The 26,551-nt window shown below is 44.2% G+C and overlaps 1 protein-coding gene across 2 annotated transcripts in view; it reads right to left on the bottom strand.

Annotated features, from left to right (window-relative positions):
- FLT1 (fms related receptor tyrosine kinase 1) overlaps positions 1-25,745 on the bottom strand; it is a 110,454-nt gene extending 84,709 nt beyond the window's left edge. The window contains exons 1-2 of one of the 2 annotated variants that reach the window (XM_024755447.1): positions 21,863-21,967; positions 4,756-4,870 (exon numbers count right to left, since the gene is read on the bottom strand). The gene's annotated coding sequence lies outside the window, so the exon portion shown is untranslated. Of the gene's footprint in view, positions 1-4,755; positions 4,871-21,862; positions 21,968-25,661 lie in introns of those variants that run through there. The other variant, XM_024755448.1, reaches the window with a different exon arrangement.
- Between the last annotated feature and the right edge of the window lie 806 nt (positions 25,746-26,551).

The raw sequence follows: 26,551 nt of genomic DNA, 5'->3' as shown, positions 1-26,551 counted from the left end.
TGGACAAATTATAATTAGAGAAGAACATTTTAAAGTAAGATGGAACTTACATCCTGTGAGCAACATTATTCAAAATGATCTGATTTCTAGAGGACTTTTATTTTTCTAGAGTATATTTTTAAGCTATAAATTAAAATATTTTCATGAAAAAACTATGACACTTGAAGTATAAACTATAGAGTCAGAAAAGGGAGGTCAAGTGTGGGTTGGAGGTGGGTGTAGTTTGGACACGAGAACTTCTCACAGGACAGGAGTCTCTTGGGTTAAGGGGACAAATGTGATCCCCGGCAGTCATGACCAAATGCTATTGTTTCAAGAAGGAAAAAATGGAAATAACGTAACAGTTGGAACAGCAAATATCAACTTAATACTTGAAAAGAGAAAGTATTTCAAACTCAAGAAGTTGAGTTGTAGCATATGTTTGAAATTGTCATCATATATTTTATAAGGTACACGGAAAGAAATTCCCAAGGCTGTCTTTGTATCCATTCTAGAATTAGTTTCCATTTGCCACAGTTTTTTTTTTAGTTCTGAACCCACACTTTGGGTGCCTCTGTTTTCCCTGCGAGGACCTCAAGGATTAAGATATTAGAAACAGACCCTTCAAATCCATTCTCTGGGTTCTTCTGTATGACCCAGGAACGCTGGTGAACACTGTCGTCAGGTACCGTAAATTTGGAAGTTATTCATTCTCCTTCCTTCCTTCCCTTTCGCTAAGTGTTAGTGATTCACTACTGGAATGTGGTTTGAACCTCATGGAACAGAATGGATGGGATGATGTGTAATTCAGCCTAATTTCCAGCACCCGCCTTTAAAAAAAACCTATATATGGATTTTATTCTCGGATGTTTCTATTACAGTTTCCTTTGAAGTGTTTCAGGGAGAAATAAAAGCAGATATGTAAAGGTCAGGGAAGAATCTAAAATGATCCTGGGGTGGTGCATTTGAGCCAACTGATGGGAAATAGAACGTGAGAAGGTAGACAAGGTCGGGGAGTGTGTGGGAAAGCGGAACCCAGGCTGTACTCCCGGGATGAGGCATTCATGCTTCGGTCATGGACGTGTCTTTTACGGTACACACATTTCTCAATGAAACCTCAAGACGATTTCAATGGAGATGTTGCTAAGATGTTAAATTGTCATGATCCTCCAGCCTCACAGAATTAATGCTGTGAAACGCATTTCCTGTGTATTTTTTCCTAACACAGGGCTCCTTCTACTTCCTGCCCCAAGTCTACAAAGTCTGGCAAACCCACTGAAACCATACCAAAGCTCCACGTTTGCCGTTAGCAACTCCAATTGATGACTTCACTTCTCACAGATCTGGGCCAAAACCTGGCCATAAGGAGACTGAATTTTATTGTCTCGTTTACCCTTCCTTGGGTTAAACAAAACAAAACACAACACGGGGGTGGGGCGCGGGGGGAAGCAAGTCCCTGAAAGGCAGCAGGTGCTCGAGCAGGACCTCGCTCCGCTGATGGCTGGAGCAGGGTCCCGGGCATGCCGACTATATGACTGGGGGAAAGCATCTGTGTGCTCTAAGCTGGGACTTTCATTTGCTTTCTTAACTTGAACAGAAAAGAAAAGCAGTTTTAATTGTAAAGGAAATAACAATGCAAAGAATTCTGAGATAGCAAAACTTCCGTCTGTCATCTGAAAGACGTTTTTCACACACAAAGATATATTAATAGATGCTAAAAGCAAAATTAGTAAAGTCTTCTAAATTTAGGACATGAAATTAATAACTCAAAGTCTAATTTGTTACAGTTACTACTAGGATGTGTGTGTGTGTGTGTGTGTGTGTGTGTGTATATACACACACTTCGTTTAGAAGGAGTATTAAAGGTTTTTCAACACAATTGTTTAATAAGTAGTCTTTACTGCATATGTTCACAGTCAATTTGGGGGATTGCATTAGGGAATATAAGGCAGTCATCTTGATAACAGGCAAACGAGACAGGTCGTGTGTTAGGAGCTCCATTTTTTGGAGGAGAGAACTCAGGTTCAGAGAGGTGAACTATTTGCACGTGGTTACACACAATAGAAAGGGCAGACCTTAACCCATGCTCTGCAGGTTGGATGGCCCAAGGGCCAACTGTGTCTGGAGGTCTCTGTTTAAAAACCTGGTGTAACTACAGAATTACAAGACAATAAATTTGTTTCAAGCACACATGGAAAAAATCAGGGAAGATTCTTTATCTCACCCAGGTTTTGTCATGGAGGCAGGTAGCTACTTCATGGTTCAGGCTAATCAGAAACATAACCTTGCTTTTTCATTTTCTATTTTCTGTCGTATGTTTTTTTTGCGGCTAGAATACCACAAACCGGGCTAGAAGTTCTTTGGAATTAAGCTCATAAATTCGTGTTTTAATATCCAGCAGTTAACAGTACAAGCATCCGGTAGGGTCAGGGAAAGGCAAAATGAATCGGCGCAGTCAAGGGCATCTTGAAATTTTCTGGTACTTTGTGACAACTAACTTGCTTTCTACTCTGAGGCAATTTCCTTTTTTTTCAAAAACGTAGTGTCACTCAAACTTTTGTGTTTACAGAGTTTCCTCTTTTCTAAGTATTTCATTAAACTGCTGTCTCATCAATAGCTACACATCTTGGAATGTTTTAAACTAGTTTGTTTGCATTTGAGAAAAAGAATTGTAAGCCACCTACAGCTTGCCGCAGTGGTTAGAAAAACTTTTCCCGAATCCTTGACGAGTGATCGCTGATATTATCGTGCAAGCCATCACCATCTTAACTAATTTCTGTATTGGCTTAGTTGGCAGAGCCCTGGGTTTTGGCAATGAAGACTTGGGTTTGAGCTTCTCACGTGCCACTTCTAAGCTGCGTGACTTGGGAGTCAGTCATCACCTCAGTTTTTCTCATCTTTAAAATGTACGTCCAACAGTCTTCCATCAGGAAGAATGCAGATGTTATTTGTTATTATGAAGTCCTACTCGGAGAATGATGCCATCTATTTTGTTGCTTTCAAATGCAAATATAGCTGAACAGATAAATAAGCATGACCACACTTAAGGAGGTAACACCCATATTAACAGACTACTCCAAATCAAGATATGCATGTAGAAGGAGATATTCTAGCAAGGGGTGATTTGTTTTTTTTTTTTTCCCTTCTTAAAGCATCACTACCCCTGTACCTGATAATAGCAGATTCTGGAGTTGCATTTTTCACTAATTTGACAGAGAAGAAAACCACCAGGTCTGAGATCTGCTGCGATTTCCCTGGTTCACAAGGTATCAGCTAGTGTTGAGGTTAAGGGAGTGGAGAAAATGTGTCCAAGAGCAGAAAAGACGCTCCTAGTCCCTGACTAGGTCAGGGAAACTTTTGTTTTTAAACTGAGGCATAACTGACAAATAACATTATATTAGCTTCAACATTTGTATGTATTGCAAAATGATCACTACAGTCTGTCTAGTTAACACCCATCACCACACGTAGTACAAAGGTTTTTCTTGTGATGGGAATTTTTAAGATCTAATCTCTTAGCAACTTTTAAGTGTACAATTCAGCAGTATTAACTATTGTCGCAGTGCTGTATATGGCGTCCCAATGGCTTATTTATATATTATAGGAATTGGAAGTTTGTACCTCTTAACCCCCTTCATCCATCTTGCCTACCTCCTGCCTCTGGCAACCACCAATCTATGAGCTTGTTTTCTTGTTTGTTTTCGTCCACATATAAGTGAGATCATACAGTATCTGTCTTTCTCTGTCGGACTTATTTCATTTAGCATAATGCCCTTAAGGTCTGTCCATGTTGTCACAAATGGCAAACTTTCATTCTTTTTTATGGCTGAATAATATTCCACTGCGTATACAGACCACATTTTCTGCATCCATTCATCTGTCGATGGACACTTAGGTTGTTTCCATATGTTGGCTGTTGTGAATAACGCTGCAGTGAATACGTGGGTACCTCTATCTTTTGAGTTAGTGTTTTTGTCTTCTTCAGACAGATACCCAGAAGTGGAACTGCTGAATCATATGGTAGTTATATTTTTAATTTTTAAAGGAACCCCCATACTGCTTTCCATAGTGGCTGCACCAATTATATTCCCGCCAATAGTGCACAAGGGGGTCTGCACGCCCTCACCAACATTTGTTATTTCTTGTCTTTCTCGCAATAGCCATTCTGACAGGTGTGAGGTGATATCTCATGGTGGTTCTGACTGGCCCTTCTTCAGTCAGGGAATCTGATACGCTGTGTGTGTTTGTATACCCCAACTTAGGCTTCGCCCGTGCGAAAACAGAGGGGAAAACAAGGTATTTTGTGAAATGGAAACATTCCATTTTAGCCTAAAGTTTTGTGCTAGCTTTTGCTTACTGACCTCTCACTTCATGTCAGAGGTTCTCAGTTCTGGTTATGCTAGACTCTCCCAGGGAGCTTCCGTGAACCCTGGGCTCCACGCTAAAGATTCACTTGTAATAATGATCGGTAAAGTAGACTGCTGTGCAGCCAGAGTTGAGAACCACTGACGTGGACCAGTTTGATGCTCAAGAGGCATTTCTCCCTCTTCCGTTAGGACCAAGGACTCACTCCTTCGGGACTGGTGCTCGGTTGGGTGTATACAGCAGTTTGAATAGCCTCCGTGAATCGCTCCGTAAAGACACACTACGGATTTTCTTCTCTCTGAATTTTTGCTTGAGCACTTGAATTCCTTCTGGCTCTAATAAACCCAGAACTGGGAGCCGAGTGTGTACTTTTAGAATAAATATCCCCACGCTTATTTTGACGAACAGTACCTTATTCTTTCCTTCTAAGACTGCCGTGCGCTGAGTGATGCTCTCAATTCTGTTTCCTACGGTGCTGTCAGGATCCAGGATAAAGGACTCTTCATTATTGGAGCAAAAGTCATACCTATTTTTAAAAAAAGTAAGTGGTGACCCGTGAAATGAAAACCATTAAGTCCTCAGATAACAAAGTCACAATTTTCTTCTTTTCCTTAGATGCTTCCCCCCGCCAATATCCATCCTCAGAACTTAAAAACAGCAGACAGATTTTTGCCTGATCTGCAAAACAAAACAAAACCAAAAAACCCACACCAGTGTATCTCCACATATCCTTCCTGTTCTATATGTTAAATATTAAATAAAAATGCATAAATTAAAAAATCTAGTATCTAGATTTTAATGAGTTCCTAGTGGAAGAAACATGCAAACACGGAAAACACGGAAGTTATGTAATGAATGTAAACCTCAAGGATAACAGCATTTCACAGCTATAAAAGGCTGGCATTTAATATGAGAATATTCCATCATGCAGCTAATTTTTTCCAGGGCTGATTAAGTGTATATGGAAACACACATCATGGAGCAGCTATTAAATTTAGTCTATTTCTTTTCAAGTTTTGGAGTATCATGGCAAGCTCTTTAACATCTCAGGCCTCAAGGGTTTAATGATAGAAGATGTGTGCTGAAGTCGTTTAAGATCTTTTTTGCTTCTAAAAGCCCATGAAATCTCCCTCTCTTACTGTTTAAACTAGCTGGAGCAGTACCATTTTAAAGAGAGATTCCAACCTGTATCCGAAAGTGTGTTCTTTCAAACACCGGATTGTCAGTAGGTGCCTGTCAGTTTACCACCTAAATCACTGGTGTAAATACCTATTGATCATTTATTATGTTTCTTCATCTCTGTTTCATTTACTTCTGCTGTGATCTCTATGATTTCTTTCCTTCTACTAACTTTGGGTTTTGTTTGTTCCTCTTTCTCTAGTTGCTTTAGGTGTCAGGTTGTTTGAGATTTTTCTTGTTTCCTGTGGTAGGACTGTAATTGCAATAAACTTCCCTCTTAGGACTGCTTTTGCCGCATCCCATAGGTTTTGGACCGTCGTGTTTTTGTTGTCATTTGGATCATTTATTATGTTTCGTGTATCCTGGGTTCTACATGAATAAAAAATCCAAACAACAGAAAGGACACTTACATCCACTCTGACCCGGGCAGTGCAGTAGTGCTTCAACATGCCTTTTCCCAAGCCAACACCCACAAAGCTGCCGCCAGACCAACCCCCTGAGCATTCGGGATTCTAGTGGAATCCTCTTTGCTCCGAAAGCTTCAACAACTGTACTGAAGAAAGCCCAGGCTTCCGTGACTGAGTCAAGGCCATCCAAAGTCCATTCCCTACCTGCCTTTTCAACCTTACCGCTACAGACACGTTTCCTCACGGGCAAACCACAGTTTGGTTCAGCTACTTCAAAGAAGACTTGAGTCCTAGAGCTGCCCTGACTTCTAGCTGTATGACAGTTTTCTCCTCTGAAACACACAAATAAAATTATACCTGCCCTGTTAATCTCATGGGATTATACGTGTGTTAAATTTAATTACAGAGGTTTTGTAAATTAAAGACACCCTAGAAAAGCGAGGAACTATTCTTCCTGTGGCTCGGGGTGTACACACACCTGATTCCTTCACCTTCACTCACCAGTTACCGCTGCCTCGATGCCCCTCGCCACCGGCCCGATCTCCTCCAAGCAGCTTATCCTGATCACTGTGAACCCTTCCAGTGCACAGGATCAGAACCACTTGATGAGCCTGTAGCTAGACCACCTTAACTTGTGCTGTGATTTCTATTCGCGTGAACTGCCCAGAGCCTAGCTCTGTACCACCACGTATGGCGTATGCAGGTGCTCAGTAAGTGGACACTGCAGGTGCTTTGCTTTCGACCACTCATGACAAAATGAACACTGATTTCTTTTTTTAAATTATTTATCTGGCTGTGCCAGGTCTTAGTTGTGGCAGGTGGGATCTTTAGTTGTGGCAGGCGGGATCTTTAGTTGTGGCATGTGGGATCTAGTTCCCTGACCAGGGATGGAACCCAGGCGCCCTGCATTGGGAGTGCAGAGTCTTAACTGCTGGACCTCCAGGGAAGTCCCCAACGCTGATTCTTTTAAAGCAGCCTTTTGAGATTTAAATATGGATTTTGGGGGGGGACACGATGCAAATATACAAAGAGCTATTTTATGTGCCTCAAAAAAAAAAAATCTGTGGGTTCCCAAGGTGTTCCCCTGCCAGACTGGGTAGCTTAAGAGACAAGTGCGCGTAGGAACTGGGCTGAGTGCCTGCAGGCAGCTCACGGCCTTTGCTGCTTTCCGACCGCCTTATGGATTGATGCTGTTCATTTCTGTATCTCTCCTGGATGCAGTCTTTCCTCCTACCTCCCAGCCTAAAGAGTGAGGACCCTGTAAGGCTGGGAAGTGGTCATTTGTATGACTACTTGCACTGTGAACTTTTCGTGGTGTCACTTCATGTTCCTTCCTTCTGGCTTAGAATTTGTGGTGAGCAGACAGCTGGCTGGGCTCTAATCTGTACATGTCTTGGGCAGATTCTGGAGATTTTCAAGCCAGAAAGAATGCATGGTTGCTCTTAAGTCATTGTTGCCCTTGGCTACTTATGTGAGAAGAAAGTGAGAGGATGAAATAAGTGAGAGAAAAGGTAAGAGAGAAGGGATTGTGATGATCAGAAAAAAAAAAAAAAAGTTCTGTAATTATCCCTGTCTGGTCCTCAAGCTGAGAAAGGACTCCACCATGTGAAACTAGGGAGTCTTCTGGGGTGGTCTCCCCTCCTGGGGGGGGGCACACTGCCATATAATGTCCTCTCCCCCAGAGCATTCACCAGTTTCTAAGTTTGCATTCAGTGCTTCTGAGGTCCCACTGGGCCAGCAGCTACAAGGACCATTGGCCACCTCTATGGGATCACTCTGTCTTCATAGTTATGCCAGGGCCAAGCATGTAACTGGCACCCCACAAACATTTGTAAACATACAGGCGTGAGGTACTGATGTGTGGTTTCTAGTAAGAGTTTTCATTGGTTTTAACTGTTTATTATTTTCAAACATATTGAAGAGTAGAGTCATAGTACAGTAAACCCCCATATACCCATCACCCAGGCTTACTAATTACCAAGAGTTTGCCACATTTGTTTCCTCTATCCCTTATTTCTTTTTACTTTTTCTTCTGAGAAATATTGTAAAGCAAATCACAGACAGCATGTCATTTTAGCCTCACATATTTAGTCCATGTCTAAAAATTATGCATGTTTTCTAATAACAGCAACGCCACGATCACACCTAATAGAATTAGCAGTAATTCCACGGTGTTGTTTGTATCTGGCCCATATATCAGATTTCTCCAAATGTTTTCAAGATGTCTGTTTTTACAGTGAGATTATAAGATTTAAAATAAAAAAGAGGGCTTCCCTGGTGGCGCAGTGGTTGAGAGTCCGCCTGCCGATGCGGGGGACGCGGGTTCGTGCCCCGGTCCGGGAAGATCCCACATGCCGCGGAGCGGCTGGGCCCGTGAGCCATGGCCGCTGAGCCTGCGTGTCCGGAGCCTGTGCTCCGCAACGGGAGAGGCCACAGCAGTGAGAGGCCCGCGTACCGCAAAAAATAAATAAATTAATTAATTAAAATAAAATAAAAAAGAATTCATAAGGACAAGCCATTCCTTAAGGAATTTCTGAGATTTTTTGACTAGCTATTCCTATAATCATCAGGTTAAAAAAGTGAACATTTTAACTCATTGATTAGTAGAAGGAACGGAACCAAAGAGAAATTATACGGTTTCTCCTTGACTTGAAATATATCATGGCCTTAAAACTTTATCATTGAAATAAGTTATTTTGTCCTACTTTTCATAACATCTATACCTTGAACTACTGTCTAATCTCAGACCTTTCACACACATGGGGTACATATATAGGTTTATATAACGTGTGTGTCTGTGGAGATATATATAACATGTATATGGGGGTTGTTACATATGTGTACACCTGTGACACGTAGACACGTTACACAGGTACTTGGTATGGTGACATCCAAGAGCTGAAGTTCTCTTGTATCTGAAAGAGAAGCCTGTAATTTCATTCCTTTTTCCCCAAAGAAGTGAAAAAGATAAGGGAGGCCTTAGACAAAGGTCTTAATTTCAAACTCTTGGTTGTCAGGAAATGCAAAGAAATATGTTAGAGTGAAGCAAGTCGAGGCATTTCCCGAGGGAAACGCAGTCGCGTCCCTCTAAGGGCAGCTACTGTCGGCACAAGCCCTGGCCTGGAAACTAGAGTTGCTGCAAGGTCCTCCAAATGGAAAAGGACAGGTTCTGTGGCTATTTTCCATACTGGGGACTGTGATTTTTCCCTCTTTGTCACTGGAACCTTAAAAATAGAATGTCATTTAGGGGGCTGACTCTATAACAGCACTTGAAACGAGAGGTAGGGGGAGGGGAATTTGCCTGAGCCCTTAAGAATACATCAAGCTCTTCAGGAAGTAGATTGTGCCATGTTTGAAGATGCAAAGATAATCGCTGTGCTGGGAACCGTCTTGAGGGGGGAGGAAGCCGAACAACAAGAGGAAAGCAGCGTTCGCTCCTGATTTCGCACAGGAAGTCCTCAGCACCTCCTGCCAAAGGGAGATAAGAAAGCTCCCAGGCACTGTTCTGGACAAGGCCGCTGTTATCAGCTTCAGCTCCACGCTGTCCTCTCCGTGCTCCAAGCCCCCCGTCCCTTTCCTAATGAGCTTTAGGACTCTGACCTCTATTTGCATACAGCATGCCAAGTACAATAGCGTGGAGGTATTTATAACCATCGAGAGGAAAAAAAACGTTTCCGGGGTAAGAGTGTACTCCATTGTCGATTGCCCTGGAGCTGAAACAAATTAGTTTTGGACTAGAGATTGATATAAATAAGTTAAAAGAAAGCAGGCAATTATGGATCCAACACACGGAGCCGGGACCCTCCATCTGACATGTCTGTCTGTCTGACTCCCAAGTAGGAGACATCTGTGGGGCTCTCCCATCTGGTCCACGTTACCAGGCTGCTTTAGTGCTCGCCACACACCCTCCATAGATGCAGATGAGTTACTGACCTACATGCTCTGGGTTTTTCCCCCCCGCAGTGCTGATGGGTTTGCCCTGCTCCCTGCACGCTCGTAAGTATTTGGCTCCTTTGTGACCAAACACAGTTTGGAGCCACAGAGAAAGGCAAAGCCAACGCTGGGATCCAACCTACAGTCTTGGCGGTTCTGACTGTCGGTCCCAACAGGCAAGCCATGGGCTGTAATAATTACGGTAGACACTATGCGATATTACATTCTACTATGATAAGGATTATACTTTCTACGCGCTAGGTACTGTGTTAGGTGATTCATGTACACTAGCACGCTGATCTCTACAGCATCCTAAAAAGTAGGTACTATCACCCCCCATCTAATGGACAAGGAAATTGAGGATTAAGGAGGTTAAGTCAATTACCCAAGGCTAAAGGGCTGGTAGGTGGCAGAGGCGGAATTTGTAATCAGTTCTGGCTCATTCCAGAGTCTGTGCACTTAACCTGTATGCTGTATGTAACATAATATCCATGTTCTGTCGTCATCATATAAAAAGAAATTGTCATACTTCAGTGCTTCTTTGTACATAGGGAGAAAAGGCTTCCCAAATATTCACTACACAGATACCATTACTGCAATGGGGATTGGATGTCTTTTTAGCCCAAGTGTACTGAGTGCCCACTGTGTGCATGGTCTGCAACGACCATTTACATTACATTTGTCATCCCGTGATTTCTGACCTCAGGTCCCATTCACCTTTACAAACCCATCACAGGGAAAACAGTGCAGAGCGTGTACCCTTAGGTACCCTCTTGTGTTCACCTGTGCTTTTCCTTAAGTGCTGGATTTGAACAGTTCCTATCTGCACACTTTCTGCAGTCCTCCTGCCTTTCTTTCCCCTGCCCCAACCCAAAAAGCAGAGTTGGCACTTTCTTTAAAGGATGCATTGTTGCATCTGGTGGAATCAGAGGGGAGAGGTGACCTTTAGCCACGGATGGCTAGTGTCTGTGTTTTCTCCGGAGTGGCCCCCGTGGGAGAAAAACAACAGACTCTCTGAAGTACCAGGTTGAGAGGGTTCAACCCTTCACTCAGCCTTTCTAGAAATTGCCCATTTAGTGCTATGATGTACCTGTGTTATGGTACCTAAGACTCCTGTAGGTATCCAGTGTAAGATTCTCATTTCATAAATGACTTCCAGCAAGTTTAATAGCCACCCCAATCCCAGAAGGTCTACTCTACCACCTGAATCTTAAGATAAAGAGGTGAAGGATCCCCTTTCACCCTATGATAAATGACGTTAGGCTGACCTTTCTTTCAAAATCTCTGTTCTGCCAAATTGGGCTCTTGGTTGGCTGAAGGGAAACCAGTTGTTACTGGGCTGCTTTTAATGTACCAGACTTGGGGTAGCAGCTACACACATGTAAGCTCAACTAATTCTCACGGTCACCCAGTGGAGCAGGTATTATGATCCCCATTTCACAAATCCCTTTACCAAGAAGGAAACTGAGACTCATGAAAATCAAATGTCTTACTCATATTAATAGAGAAAGTAGCAGACAGATCTGCGATTAGAACCCAGATATTCCTAACTCTTCCTGCCACACCAGAACTCGTCCATCACACGGCATGAATTCTGCTCCCAAAGACCACCACCCCGCCCAAACCTTGACCACCATGCTTCAGAGTCACGTGTTAGGAAACTCTGGGGTTCCTCTGAAGCCAACCGGTACAGACACCCAGAGAAGCAAAATATTGGCTTTCAGGAAGTAGAAGTAGCCCCATGTCCTTTGGGGGAGGGGGGAGGGGGCAGAGGAATATTTTATAATTACGTTTTCTACATAAATTTTGTTTAGTTCTCATCATTACAGAGTTTTAATGCTCAAATTATATGAAACCTTGGCCTTCTGTGGGCTGATGAATTTCAGCATTAGACAACATCTCGCAAGAAAATAAAGAGATCCAGCTTTTATTACAATCCTTTCTCCCCCCTGGTAACTTAAAACTGCTGTCTGCACGATTCCTAAACACGTTCTGGGATGAACGAGGCCTGCTCTGTTAGGAACGCCGATACATTTATAGCAGCAGCTGGTTTTGAGGGGCCTCCGCGGGGGGCGCACAGTAGTGAGCCGGGCCCTACACCCAACGGTTGCCTACCTGAGCCCGCGCCATCGCCTGGGAAGGAAGGTGTACGTACATTAAAGTATAGTTAAAGCACATTTAGTTTGGAGGAGAAAAGGAGGCTCCAGAAAGTTCTACAAAGTCCCAACACACACAGAATCATCTCCCTCCCTCTCTCTCCTTTCTTGGATGCTACAAGCTGACTCGCGTGGACTCTGCTTCTCCACGTGATGGGATTTGTTTGCACGTGCTTACTGTGATTAGAACCTGTTTGTAAAGAATACTGAATCATTTCAAGGGAGGAAACAAAGGGGGAGAGCAGTAATAGCAAATCGAGGCTGTAAAACGTCTTTTAAAAAAAGTGGAGAGGGGAAAAAGGAAAAAAAAAAGACCACCTGGAACCGCGCCCGCGGGCACGACTGGGCGGCTCCCCAACCGCGCGCCATCCTGCAGAAGGGCCTCGTGTAAACTTTCCTGCGCTCCTGCGTGTGTCGTGTCAAAACATTAGCGATCGTGTGTCTGAGCCATCCGATGAATAGAATCCGCAACGCTATCTCTTCCCCTTCTCTCACATTCTCTTAAAACAAACAGAACAATATAGAGGAGAGGATGCTGGCAGAAAAAGGCGTGTTTAGACAGAATGGTTCCTGCCCCTTTTGCTCCAGGAAAAGGGCCTGGGCCTCCAGGCTGGTCACAGGGTCAGGCTGGGGGGATTTTGTTGGTGGGGGTGGCGACTTCTTGCCCAGGGAGAGACCTCGTGACGCCTTGGAGCCCATACTGAAAACTACTTCTTGTCTGAATGGCGATGGGGGAGTGGAGAAGGCTTTTCGGGGACTGAAGGCTGGGGTCAGCTCCCGGGACAATGGTGGAGGTGATCCAGCGTCCTGGCCACCTCTGTTTAGATAAGAGCTTTTCCGTGAGCGTCTTGGCCTGCGCCGCTTCCTGCTCTCGAGGGCCCCGCGGTCCATTCACACTCAGAACAAGGCCTGTCTTCCCAGCCTCTGCTTTCCTTCCTCCTCTCTCTCCCGCTCGCCTCCCCCAAGAGCCCCAGAGACTCCCCCGCCCCTGACTCGCTCTCTTTTAGGGAATCTGGGCCAAGGCATCCCGACAGTCCCACACCGGGTGACTAGGAGGCCAAAGGGTGGGTACCTACTCGGTTACACCCAGATAGGAGCCTCGGAGAGGCCATCCATTTTCTTCATTCATTTTTCTGCCCTAGTGAAAGGCTGGTCAGCAGAGGAAGGGTGATTTGATACATAAAAAAACCTTCAGGGAAATGTTAGGAGTGGCTACAAATAACATCCTTTAACACACGCAAGGAGCCTTAAGGTATTAACTCCAGTCACTCAGTGAAGCATATTTCAAGCTACGGTTACGTTTTGTTCGCCTATCACTTATTACACGGTGGTCAGTACGGAAACGTCCAGAAGGCCTTCGGGGTGGGGGTAGGGAATCACACTTAGCAGAAACTCTAGGGCTAGTCAGACCTGAGCTCAGATCCTGGTTTTGCAACCGTCTGGTGATGGAACGCTGGATGGCAAGGCTGGGAGAATCATCGTCACAGGGACTTGATCAGAGGACTTACAGTCTTTTTAGTCCCTTGAATAGTTCTGAAATCACTGGGTCATGTCAGCCCACAGAACCACTTTTAATAAATTCTCCATTGGTGTCACACCACCGGTCACCAGGGAGGGAGGTGGTGATTACCAGTCCTGTGACACTCTCTGTACTAGAAATGTGGTTGAAGGGTTCGTCTGCTAAGACTACAGCACACAGAGGGTGAGAGGAGAAATCATTCTTCTTGGATTTTAGTTCCCTGAAAAGTTGTACTTCTGCTACGCTTTTATCTTATGGGCCCCTTCTTCTCGCAAATATCTATCACACGTCTCTTTCTCTCTCTTGACAACTAACATGTAAAGCATGCGGGCCATATCTCTGCCTTACCCCATTTTCATCCAGATCTGTTAAATTATTAATTGTACTTTTCTATGAACCACCTCGAATTCTTTGGGCACGGATGTGTTTTTAACATTGCCAACTCAAAGGAAGCAAAGCCACCTTACCACGTCTTACCGGTTTTCTTATAGGGATTAAAAAAATAGAAGGGCAACACTTCAGAGAAGATCCTCATGCATCATCAAACATGCGGGTGGATGCTAAGTGAGTTAATTGGTGTAACATGCTTGGCACAGTGCCCGGTCCACGGCAGACAGGTCACTCACGTCAGCCGTGGTTATCGGACCAGATTGAGAGCTACTTAAGAGTGGGGACTAGGTCTTATTCATCATCCTAACCTCAGGGCTTAGTCTAACTACCCGGGGAAGCAGAAGAGCACATGTGTCCTCGCTCAGCTATGGCCTGACGAGAAGAGCGCATAGATGTGGACTCAACCTCACGTGGGTGTCAACCCTGCCATCCGTCACTCACCTCAAACGTGCTGAAAAAGGGACACTGCTGACCCTCCAGTGACCTCACACATCCCGCCTCAACCAAGCGCTGTGTCACCGTCATCAGGGCTGTCCGTTCCCAAGGAGGAGTATTAATGACCTGGGATGAACCCATCACAGCGTCTGACGAGTTGATAGTGGTGGACAGTTTCAACTCAAGCAATGATGCTGACGTGTGCAGAAGCACCTTCTGGGCTAATAGAAAATAACTAACCAGCAGTGGTCTCCTGTCTTCCATCACTAGCACCATTTGCTAGGCAATTACTAGCACTGATTCAAATAAAAATTAATCTGTTCACACACATTCCATTTAAGAAGTAGAATCGTGTCCTCTGAAAGAAGTACAAGATTTATTTCCTTCCATTATCAAGGATATGGTTATTGAAGAGATAAGTCAAGTGCGTGGGAAAATATCCATAGACAACTGAGCACAACCAAGTAGAATGTCCAGAGCCCACGCGCTCCTGTAGGCTGGACAGTACGTGGGTCAATGAGGGTCTGAAGAGCTGAGGCAGAATTCAGAAACGCAAGTAGGTCGAGGATATTACAGCTCCTCTAACTTCCTGCAGAACCTGAAGATTCTCTCATTTCTGGTCCCATCTTAATTTCTTTGCAGTAAATCACCACAGTCAGAAGACCCGTCCAAAGACGCAAGCACGCTTCCTGGGAGAACGTGAACCCGACAGCATGGATCGTTTTGTCAGATTGTCAGTGTTCACAGGATACCTGTGTGTATCTGATGCTACTTCAGAGGGAAGGAGCTTTGCAGTGGGCGGCCCCAGAGCAACCAAAAACACTGGAAAACTTTAAGCAAAACAGACTTGGGCTAAGTACTTCATATAAATCATCTCACTTAATTCCCCTAACAACCGTAGGACGTCAGTGCTGTTACCTCGATTGTACCGATCAGGAAACTCGGACCCAGAGAGGTGGTTTACTTTGCCCAGAATCACCCAGCTGGTAGGTGGTAGTAGGTGGCGGAGCCGGGGCTCAGGCTCCAGAGCCCAGGTCCTTAAACTCTAGACTATACGGCCTTTCTGCATCCTCATGCCTTTTAAGAGTAGCTCTTGATGTCATCACACAGGCTTCTCAAAGCATATTTGCTTTCTGGATCATGAGCTTTTTTTTTTTTTTGTGGTATGCGGGCCTCTCACTGCTATGGCCTCCTCCGCTGTGAAGCACAGGCTCCGGACGCGCAGGCCCAGCAGCCATGGCTCACGGGCCCAGCCGCTCCACGGCACGTGGGATCTTCCCGGACCGGGGAACGAACCCGCGTCCCCTGCATCAGCAGGCGGACTCCCAACCACTGCGCCACCAGGGAAGCCCGATCATGAGCTTTTGACCAAAAATTATTCAACTTAATGTCTACAGAGTTGTAACAACACCAAGCCTCCTAGTGACAGATGAAGTGCTGGGTGGTGACATGCTTGGAGAGTCACCGGCTGGCTCACTGGGATGAAGGAGAATCAAAACCAAATCAGGAAAGGGCGGTTCGGACCTGACGTGGAATTTCTTGAATGGGGGCTAAATAATTTGCCAGCCGGTCCTTCTGCTTGAGCTCGCCTTCCCTGGCCAGTGCCCCAGTACCCTGCTCTCTGGTTACCAGGGTCCCATCCTCCGCCACCCACTGCGCTGACAGCGTGACGGACTTGTTCCTAACAAGGTCTTTGGAACTCTCTGTGCCTCATCTAGGAAATGGTAGTACCATAGTCCCCTGCCTCGTAGAAGTTCTCTTAGAATTAAATGAGGTGATACGTCTAAAGCACAGATTAAGCACTGATCCTATAGACAGGTGCTTAATAAGTTTCAGCTCTAAGGAAAATAAAAATAGAAACCCTAGGCCCTGCAGTCTTCTAAATTGGCCATAACCTTCTGTTTGGTGCCAAGGAGCTTCTAAACACCCATTTTCGTTTTCCTCACCTTACTTATCCAAAGACTTTTTCACACTCACAAAAGAGGATTTCTCAATAAGGTAGCAATCTGTGATCGTCTCACGTGGTTTTCAGTGTTGAGGACAAGGGGTATGGAACATGAAAGGCCTAAGAAAAATGGGATAATAAGCAGCTGTACAACTTTTTAAAAGGCCTGAGTGAAAACCTGAGCCTTTGACCTTCCGACCTGGAAGGCGAGTTTCTGAGCTGCAGGGCACATAACACGGGCCGAGGACAGGAGAAAGAGCCCCACCCCCGAGTCTGTACAAGTCCGTCACGTCACGCTGTAAGCGCAATGGGGTGGGCGGCGGGGGGATCCCTGGTAACCAGAGAGCAGGGTACCGGGGCACTGGCCAGGGAAGGCAAGCTCAAGCAGGACTGGCTGGCAAATTATTTAGCCCCCATTCAAGAAAGTCCACATCAGGTCTGAAGCGCCCTTTCCAGATTTGGTTTTGATTCTCCCTCATCCCAGTGAGCCAGCCGGTGACTCTCCGAGCAACTCCTCAACCATCCTATCCCCGTGCCCCTCTATCACATCTGTCCCTCCCCCTTTCCCTCTGACCTCCCAGTACCTTCCCATCACGTTTAGGACCCAGATCTTCCCTCTCCACAATGCTCCCCCTTAACTGCAGTGCTCACCATCTGCCATCCACTGAAACCATGTTGGTTCGCTTATTCAACCAGATCATAAGCACTTCCCATGGGGACTCTATACAATGTCGTGGTGGAAATAAGAATAAACAGGAATAATAAACAGAACTCCAAGACTTGGGTCCAGTCCTGGGCTTGCCATTATCTAGCTGTGAGGTGAGGGATAATTATCTTTGAGTCTCAGTTTCTCATCTCTAAAATAAGCTTTTTTTTTAATTTCTAAAATGTCTTAAACTCTTTTTTCTTAATTTTTAAAAAATGTTATTGGAGTAGAGTTGATTTACAGTGTTGTGTTCGTTTCTGCTGTACAGCAAAGTGAATCAGTTATACATATACATGCATTCACTCTTTTATAGATTCTTTTCCCATACAGGTCAATACAGAGTATTGAGAAGAGTTCCCTGTGCTATACAGTAGGTCCTTATTAGTTATCTGTTTTATATATAATAGTGTGTCTATGTCAATCCTAATCTCCCAATTTATCCTTCCTCCCCCTTTCCCCCCTGGTAACCATGATTGTTTTCTACATCTGTGACTCTATTTCTGTTTTGTAAACAAGTTCATTTGTATGATTTTTTTAGATTCCGCGATATCATACGATATTTAAAATGTCTTAAATTCTAAGCGAATGAATCGTTCAGAGTGACTGGATCCAGCCACGCTGAAGCTGAGCTTTGCAGCCTCCGTGTGCCCGTTTCACACACTCACCGGCTGTAAGCTCTCCCTCTTTCTCCTTCATCTCCTTTCATCAGTCTTCCGTGAGCTCTGTGAGGCCCCCGGAGGGCTGAGTGCTTGCTGAATCCTGACCTAGAAAATTAATCCTGAACAATGAGCGAGAGGGAATGGGACTTCCCTGCAAGAGATCAAAAACGCCTGCGTGGTGGGCAAGTCACGGAGAGGAAAGTGGCCACAGGAAGAGCGCCAAATTAACTGTTTGACTTGCTGTCCTCCTGAGGTTGGTCCTATTCAGGCTCGCTCATCCCCTTGGGCTTTCTAGCCCCTCAGAGGGTCTCCTCCCACCTGCAGGTTTGGGGCCTGAACCAGCATCTCATCATCCCTGGTTCCCGAAGAGACGGTACTATGGGAGTCAAATTCCCCCAACTGCCGCTAACCTCCTTCTCCAGCCCCCGTTCAACTCTAACTCAACCGGTGCACTCTGTGATCAGTGGGGACAAGAGTAAACCCAAGAAGTGAGGTCAGTGCTCTCCTACCCCTGTCACCTCGGGGATTTCGGTTCCTTTCTCTGGGAGCCGACGGCGATCCACCTGAGGGAGTCCCATGGGTCACCAATGAATAGTAACCTTCCGAAATGCCAACCTACTTAGCCTCTTTTACTCCACGATCTGAAAACACCTGAGAAATAACTTTCTGAGCTTCAGTTTCCTTATGGGGAAATTATGGCCACGATGTAGAATTGCTGCCCAGATTACGCATAATGTGGAAAGGGATGGGCGCAACTTTGGCGCTAGAAAGGGCTGGTTGATGGAGTCTCTTACAGCTATTATCATGAAGTAGTCAACCGCACTCAAGGGGACCAAACATCCCATGAGGCTTCTAAAGAAGGTATGAAGAAGCACGTATTGGAGCTCATTATGAAGCAGGACCTGGGCCAGAGTCTAAATCCATCACACACTTCCTTCTACTCCAATCCACCAGGTTCTGCTTTTTCACCTACAAGGGCAGTGAAGTGACGTGATGAACCACAGACTAAGGTCCATATCTCAAGAAACAGTCTCCCAAGCCAAGAGAGATATAACTAAAATGCCGCTTTCCAAGGATAGGTGCATGTTTCACAAGTGATTTCTCCTATTTATGTATGACTAAGGATCTTGTGTCAGGACAGGAGTTTCTAGATTCAGTCATGAAAATGCCCCCTTCAATTTTTAAAATCTGTGAATATGGGCCGAAGACAGTAGGAGAGGTTCTGCCAATCTTCCCAAATTGTGTGTCACTACCTTCTGGTCCTCCCTAATCCTGGGAAACTACACTGAACTCTGCTCAAAAGATCCCTCTAAAAACCATCCAGCATGGACTTCCTATGATTCAGCCTTTTGGCTTAATTTAAGCACATAATGAAACGTTTGATAGGAATTACAGGAGACAGTTAATTAGGAACAATTATTCATCGGACTCCCTGAACTCCTACAAAGAGTGGGAAAAGAGGAAAAAATCTCGCAAAGTGTAGAAAAGTGGCAAAGAGGCACCTGGCAAACGAGCTCGCTCTCAGGTCTTTGCACGAACTCTTAATAAGGGCTGTTGTCAGAGCACTCACGTGGGGTGGCAAGCACTTCCTCATCTCGTAATTATATAACAGAACGTGAGACGTTGCCCATTAGCAAGTGAGCAGTCACTTGGCTTGTGATGAAAGCGTCCCGGAGATGGCCAGATTTACTCCGTTGTTTGTTTAAGCTCCAAGTCCTGCTCAAGTGGGCTTGGGGGGAAGTGGTCGCCTTCAAAGTCCCCGTTTTGATTCAGGGTTTTGCGTGTGGCAAGTTAAAATTCTCTGGAGCCTGCCTGGTTTGAGTCTGCATACCCATACACACACGAGACGTGGAGACAAATTGTATGTATACTTAAAAGAAGCGTGCTAAATATTAAAACGTGTAGACTGTGGTCATATTTCCAAAAGAAGAGGTCTGCTTAAACTACAGCTTCCCTCAGACATTGACCTACATCTAGCCCCCAGGAGATGTTGACTTTTTCAATGCTTAAATGGGTAAAACTTTCATTTTGTAGACAGAAAATCCAATACAAAACTGTTTCAGCATAGAAAGAATAGACATTCACGCTGGTAGTCAATTAAATTTGGGTCCTTGAATACATTTCTCATTAACTACCATTAGCAACCGTTTTGTCTTTGCCCTGTTAATTTTACATACCCCCCCTGATGCACAAAACTGCGTTTCCCCCAAACGATCTAGACCTAACACATCCCTAATGATTCAGGCCTTCCTTTCTTTGCCAATTTGGTGACGTAAACAATAGAGAAATGCAATTAGGCAACTTCTGAGAGTTCCTAGATGCCTCTGTCCTCCCTTATTTTGTAGGCCACCCCCTGCCACCCCTCCCCCACTAAAACCCCTAGCACACTTAGTCCTGGAGTGGTCTCCACTCATGCTGAGCAAACGAAGAGTGTTCCAGAAATGGGGAATCCAATTGTGAGGCAGGGAATGTTATTTTCTCTCGCTTTCCTTTCTTTTTCTTTTTTGATTGAAGCATCCATGGATGTCTATTAGGCTTTTCTTAGCAAACCCACAATTTTAGCTAAGAAAGTAATAAAGAATACCCTAGCCCCTCCACCTTCCATGAGTTGAGAATCCAACTACCGTTTTTTGCATTCTGAAGGGGGTCATCGGCAAAACACCAAGTGAATCAAGCAAAGTTTTAGGGCTAACTGGGCAAAGAATGATAATGCCTTGGTCTGTATGGGCTGGACCAAAACTGACAGAGGTCGTCCAGGTTGACACTGAGGAAAATAGGGCTTGACACCGGTGGTGGTGGAGGAGCTGCTGCATTTTTTTTCTTAATGGGTGATTACTGACATTACCGAGTCAGTTCTGTACCACGGAATACATAATCACAAGTACGACTTTTCTTATGACCATTCTATTTTTCATAAGTTGTTTTTTTGAAGAAGACGTCATTTCAAGTGAATTTCTCACTTCACTCGTTACTCAGTGGGTATTATAGGAAAGGGGAAGCACGGCAGTTACCATTCACAGAAGGGGAAATTGAAGCCCAGATTAAATAACTGGCCAAGGTCACACAGAAGTCAGGGACTGGGCCAAGAATAGAACCCATTTCCTTGATTCCCAGGTCTCTATCCCCAAGACTGTGGAGGAGAGATCCTGCGGGTCCGTATATAGAGAGGATAAGTAATCACCAAACAGATCTGACTTTACATAATTAAACAAATTCTACTAAACACAAATTCTGTGTATCTTTGTTTTGCACATGGTTGGTGCCCAGTCAACATCTGTGTGATAACAGACGGTTGACAGTATATTTAGACTGAATACTGACCCTGTGCAAAACGCATTGTAAGATGTGGGCAATGTCAACACGGCAGAAGTAGCAGAGATTTCTCTCTACCTATTTTTACTGGTCATCACAGTTAGTGGATGAAGGAAATGAGACTTTCACAAAGAATCTACTACACCTAACACTTTTTCCATTAAAGAACGATGATATAGGGACTTCCCTGGTGACACAGTGATTAAGAATCCGCCTGCCAATGCAGGGGACACAGGTTCGAGCCCTGGTCCGGGAAGATCCCACATGCTGCGGAGCAACCAAGCCCGTGCGCCACAACTACTGAGCCTGCGCTCTAGAGCCCGCGAGCCACAACTACTGACCCCGCGAGCCACAACTACTGAAGCCCACACGCCTAGAGCCCGTGCCCCACAACAAGAGAAGCCACCGCAATGAGAAACCCGCGCGCCGCAACGAAGAGTAGCCCTCGCTCGCCACAACTAGAGAAAAGCCCGCACGCAGCAGCACAGCCAAAAATAAATACATTTATATATAAAAGAATGATATATGCAACTCTATCAGTGTAATTTATTTATGACCTGGAAATGATGATTTGTGATGGTTAGATGGGGAGAGGGAATTAAAATAGCCTGTGATCTAAAGAATGTCTGTGCTAAAACCCAAGCTGCCATCTTTAATTAAAGGCTGCCGGCCTTAAACCTCCTTATAGAAAAGAACCAGACTGCTCTTTCCTCATTCCTCCTGGGTTCCTCAAATCCATCCCCCTTCCATTCCCTAAAGAGGGGCCCCTTCCAAAGAGTCTAATATTGTTCCTTTACAGACCACCCTCCGCTGAGTGGGCAACCTTATCCACATAATAGTTCCTGTGAGACTGGACCAGCGCCGTGGCGAAGCTTACCAAGGACCATGAGATCGAGACCAGCTCACTGCGTGGGCGGTGAGTAGTCCTACTTAGTTCTTCAAAATGCAGGGGGGGAGGTGAATTTCTAGAAGTCTAACGTGGGCTCTCCGAGCAGGGGTCAGCTCTCTCACATCCCGCTCTGCCCCATCCCAGCCTCGGCCAACCCACAGGCCAGAACCACTTCCTCCTATGGCAGTAAACAAACGAATGGGGCTGGCCACCCAACTGGGGAGTCACTTTCTTCCCCCTGTATACCCTTGAGCTTATTCTCACTTTTGCCTAGCTCACCTACATGGCCGTTTTCTCTTTTCTTCTTCTGAAAAATCATAAATTCTATTTTCCTCAATTCTATAACCCAGACCTACTAGAGATTTCTATTTCTAAGGCACGGCAAAATTAACATTTTACTTTCCACAGTTTGTGTTCACTTCTCAGAAATATTAGGTAAACATTCTCACTGTTGTGAAACTAGGTCTACAGTAGGCAGAAAACTTTTCAAGTTCCTTAAAAGTTTCAGAGCCTTATTGAGAGACATTTACCCTAATGCTAGCAGTTAATTACAACCTTGCATTATGTCCATGGCACTCTGTACCTTTCCCAAATACACTGCCTCATTGGATGCTCATATTATCTATGAAGTATATGGAATTACCCCTATTTCATATGAACAGAAGCTGTAAACTACACACACATGAAAGGTGCTATAAGTTCACCAACCTCCTGTGTGCTCCCTGGGTTTATGTTCAAGGCTGACATGGGGCAAGTTTAGGACAATCTATTTAAGGAGTCCCTGCCAGCTTCTAAGCATGAGAAAAATCCCTCATTCGGTGTTAATAACTTATTTCTTCAAAATTCAAAAGAAATAGTCTACTTCTACTACTTTACCACCCGTATCTGTAGAAAAGTAAAAGGGGGGAAAGATTGTGCTGTATTTCCTCTCAGCTCATTACGTACAGGAGTTTAAAAGTAACCACCCCTGCCCCACCCTTACTCTTAATGTTTTATGAGAACAAATTCTAGGTGAATCAGAAACCACAGTGTTTAAAAATGTGCTAAGCTGCTGAGTTACGTTCTTTCTCAAAAAGGAGGAAGTTTCTGTTCGATTTATTTATGGCTCTTAATACCCACAAAGATGACCTAGTTGAGCAGTTGTTCTGATCGTTTTAAAAATATGTATTTATTGGATTCCAGAAAACTATACAATTTGAGTCTGAACTTCTTTACTTTAGACCCATTAACCTGTGGGCCATATTAAACCAATTAATAATTTTGAGCTACCGAAAACATATACCTTCTGACCTCGAAACTAATGCTTTGGTTGTGGTCCTTATATAGATCTATCCCTTAACTAGAGCCTCAAATTTAAATGCCAAGAACTATTCGACATATTCAAGAGTAACGTGTATATATTAATCACCTAATCTCTTTTGACAATGATGTGCAGATACCACTCTGCAACTATGTACCGTGTAACCCAGAATAAGTAAGATTTTAAAAATTCATGGCATGGAACATCCCTTATTCAAATGTCACTGAAATTAAGTATATAAAATAGATTTATATAAAGACATATTTGGAAAATTTTAGTAGTAAAAGAGGGCTTCGTTGACCTGTCAGTTTGAGCTTTTATCTCTCTGCAAGGTAAAATCGAATTCTCCTATTTGCTTTCTAGCGCACAAAGGTCCCATATATCTTTCTGAAAATTATTTCTACGTTAAATGCACTGATTTAACCACCAAGCATCAGATCTGGACCTGACACAGGTAAGCTAGTCAGTCTGCTGACTTTAAAAATGAGAGCTTCTTAGGGATATGCACATTTCCTGCAGATAATTTCAAGCAACAATTTGAATCATCACTGAAAGAGTGAAAGCTTTCATTTCTGATCTGTCTTGTGATTGGTTAAAAAAGAAAGAATGCCTTTTAACATTAAGAGAATAAGTCCAATGGCCAACAAACATTTACTGAAGATGTAAGGTACTGCTCTGAATTTTGAGAGAATTCCAAGAGGAATACGATATCCTTCCATGCCTCGGCAAGCTTTCTCTATAACATGGGAGAAGGATCCCATACACCACAAAGATACCAGAAGAAGAGAGGTAACGTTTACAAAGTTTCGCTCCAGCTGACCTCATTCCCCAAACCGTATTTTATTAGCATTATTCAAATCTAACTTTATAATGTTATGTTCTATCACTCATAATTGTTATTTTCTCATAGTTACTAGCTCTAATCCTAAACAGAGCTGAAATTTTAGATTTGCTCCTGTCAAAACAAAAATTAAGAATATCTTAAAAAGGCTGTTATTCCATAAAAATTCAACTCTATACCTTTATCCAAACCTAACAGCTTAAGTTAGTTATTTTAAATTTATTTGCAAGTTAGGTTAGCACAAATACTTAAAGGGACAAGTCCATAAATATGGATGTCCATCTCCAAATCAGCAAAATAAATAAAATCTCAGTAGGTCTCCCTTTCTCTGGGGTTGAATGATCACAGTGGTAAAGAAGGTATTCAAGATACGCTTTTTCTTAGCAAAGTCAAGATATTTCTGTTCTTAGCAAATGATTCACTCAGATGAGAAATCAGATGTGTGGAAACAGCTACTACTCGGGAATTCCGTAACTTACCAGTAACTTTCACGACCAGAATGATATGCCTTAAAATACTAAAACACAAGATGAAGACAAGTTGAAATTGCAGGAAGAATCTAGAAAACCAAAGAGCCTCTTCCGTTTGTGCCAGAATTACGTCATATTTTTTATCAAGCTCATTAAAAAAACACAACTGCAGTTCTCCCAACCACTCTGCTATAGTGGAATTAAAAGCAATAAAGAAAATATTTGGCCTCACGATAATTCTTGAGCAGTCTCAATATTATCTTACTTGATAGTAAGATAGTAAGACAGTTGCACCTATCAACAATTCTATTCCTGTCCTTCAAATTCGCTCCCGGGAACTATCATTAGTATCAATCCTCTAGACTAAACAGTAATGGAAAACAACAAACAGGGCTTGGTCATCAACAGGAAGCACGGAAACGCTGCACAGTTAACCAAGGGCAGGGCTGAATTCGTTCAGCAGATACACCCTGAGCATCTGTGTGTGCCAGACACGGTGCCGGCCCCTAAAGACAGAGAGGTGCTGAATCGGCTCACAGCTTAGAGAAAAGACAAGTGTACGCACACCCTGTGATGTGACAGTGGTGTCGGCAAAGTGCTGTTCACGCTGAGGAGGGAGAAGGGGGTCTGAATGAGAAAGTCTGGAGGGTGGGGAAGGTGACAGCCTTGTTGAGCCTGGAAAGACAGAGGAGGACCTCCTAGGAAGCAGAAAATGCATGGAAGCTCATTTCCGACAGATGAGGGAGCATGCTCAGAGCCTAGGAAAGGTAACGATCTTCAGCGGTGGGAAGATCTGATGCCGTCCTCGGTGCGTACAGAGTGAGGAATGGGGAGACCAGCGTAACTGATGCAGTGGTGGAACCAAAGTCTGGGTGTTTTCGGTTGGAAAGCAAGAGACGCGAGTTCCAACCTGAGTTCCAAAGAATGGCTCACAGGGCGACCTTCATTCTGTCCCTGTGCTCCTAGCCTTAAACTGTAAGCTAGAGAGAAAAATTAATGAAACGGTTAGGCATGGGTACGGAAGAAGAGTAGATATATATCGCCTACCTTTTCCCAAGGCAGGGAGAGCCTTTGCCCCCAGTGGACCGCACGTGCCATCTACCAGCTCCCATAAGACCCTTGAGTCCAGGGGTCAAAAAGTATTCGAAAGTTACTCAAGAAACGAACTGTCCCTACCTTGCTTTGGAATGATTATGGTTACAGGGATGCCAGAACCACGTGATGGTAGGTTGAGGGATACCGTAAATGGTGCAAGTCAGGATTTGTCTGCTGCCCAGTGGGTAGAGAGTCGGGTATGGAAACGATGATACAGCCTTTTCATAAATCTGGGGTTTCACTGAAAGGAAAAATAGGACAGAGGTCAAGAGCTGTTCTCATGACTCCCTCCTGGACCACAGCGAAGGACCACAGTCTCGCTGGTGTTGCTGTCAGGGAAACACACATGGACAGGACCCTCGGGTCTGTCATTATAATGCCAACTGAAAAGCGTATGTACATTCCGACCACAATGATAAAAAAAAAAATCATATTGCTTACGGAAGAGAGCAAGCAACCATGAAATAGTTGGGATGGGGAATCCGTGGTTTTTAAAACAATTTTTTTTTAAATTTTGCTTTCTTTGTTATACTGACTTTTGACACACATTTTCACGAATTTCACCCCCACCAGAACCAAAAGAAAGTCTGAAGAGTGAACTTACCATTGACAATTAGAGTGGCAGTGAGGTTTTTTAACACATTTGACTGCTTTAGGCCCAGCAAGATCGTGTAATCCCCTGCATCTTCGGCAGTCACATCTTTGATGATTAACGAATAGCCACGAACCAAGTAGCGGGCAGATTTCTCAGTGGCTGGTAACCCATCTTTTAACCTGTGGTTAAGGGCACGATCAGTATGTCATGTCACATTGCCTCTCCGATATCACCTTAACGTTGCCATTTAAGGATGTGAGATCCAGTTTAGACATCTGGAGCCTTGGATCCTCAATATTCCTTTAAAACATTTAGACACTGACTTTTTAGTAAAGCCCAGCGGGATTTTCAGACTGGGACACACTTCATGTTGATT

Source organism: Neophocaena asiaeorientalis, unplaced genomic scaffold (assembly GCF_003031525.2).
Source record: "Neophocaena asiaeorientalis asiaeorientalis breed wild unplaced genomic scaffold, Neophocaena_asiaeorientalis_V1.1 scaffold59, whole genome shotgun sequence".
In the NCBI taxonomy this organism is placed as follows: domain Eukaryota; kingdom Metazoa; phylum Chordata; class Mammalia; order Artiodactyla; family Phocoenidae; genus Neophocaena; species Neophocaena asiaeorientalis.
Note: the sequence above shows the minus strand (reverse complement) of the source record. Positions and strands in the feature narration are given on the sequence as shown.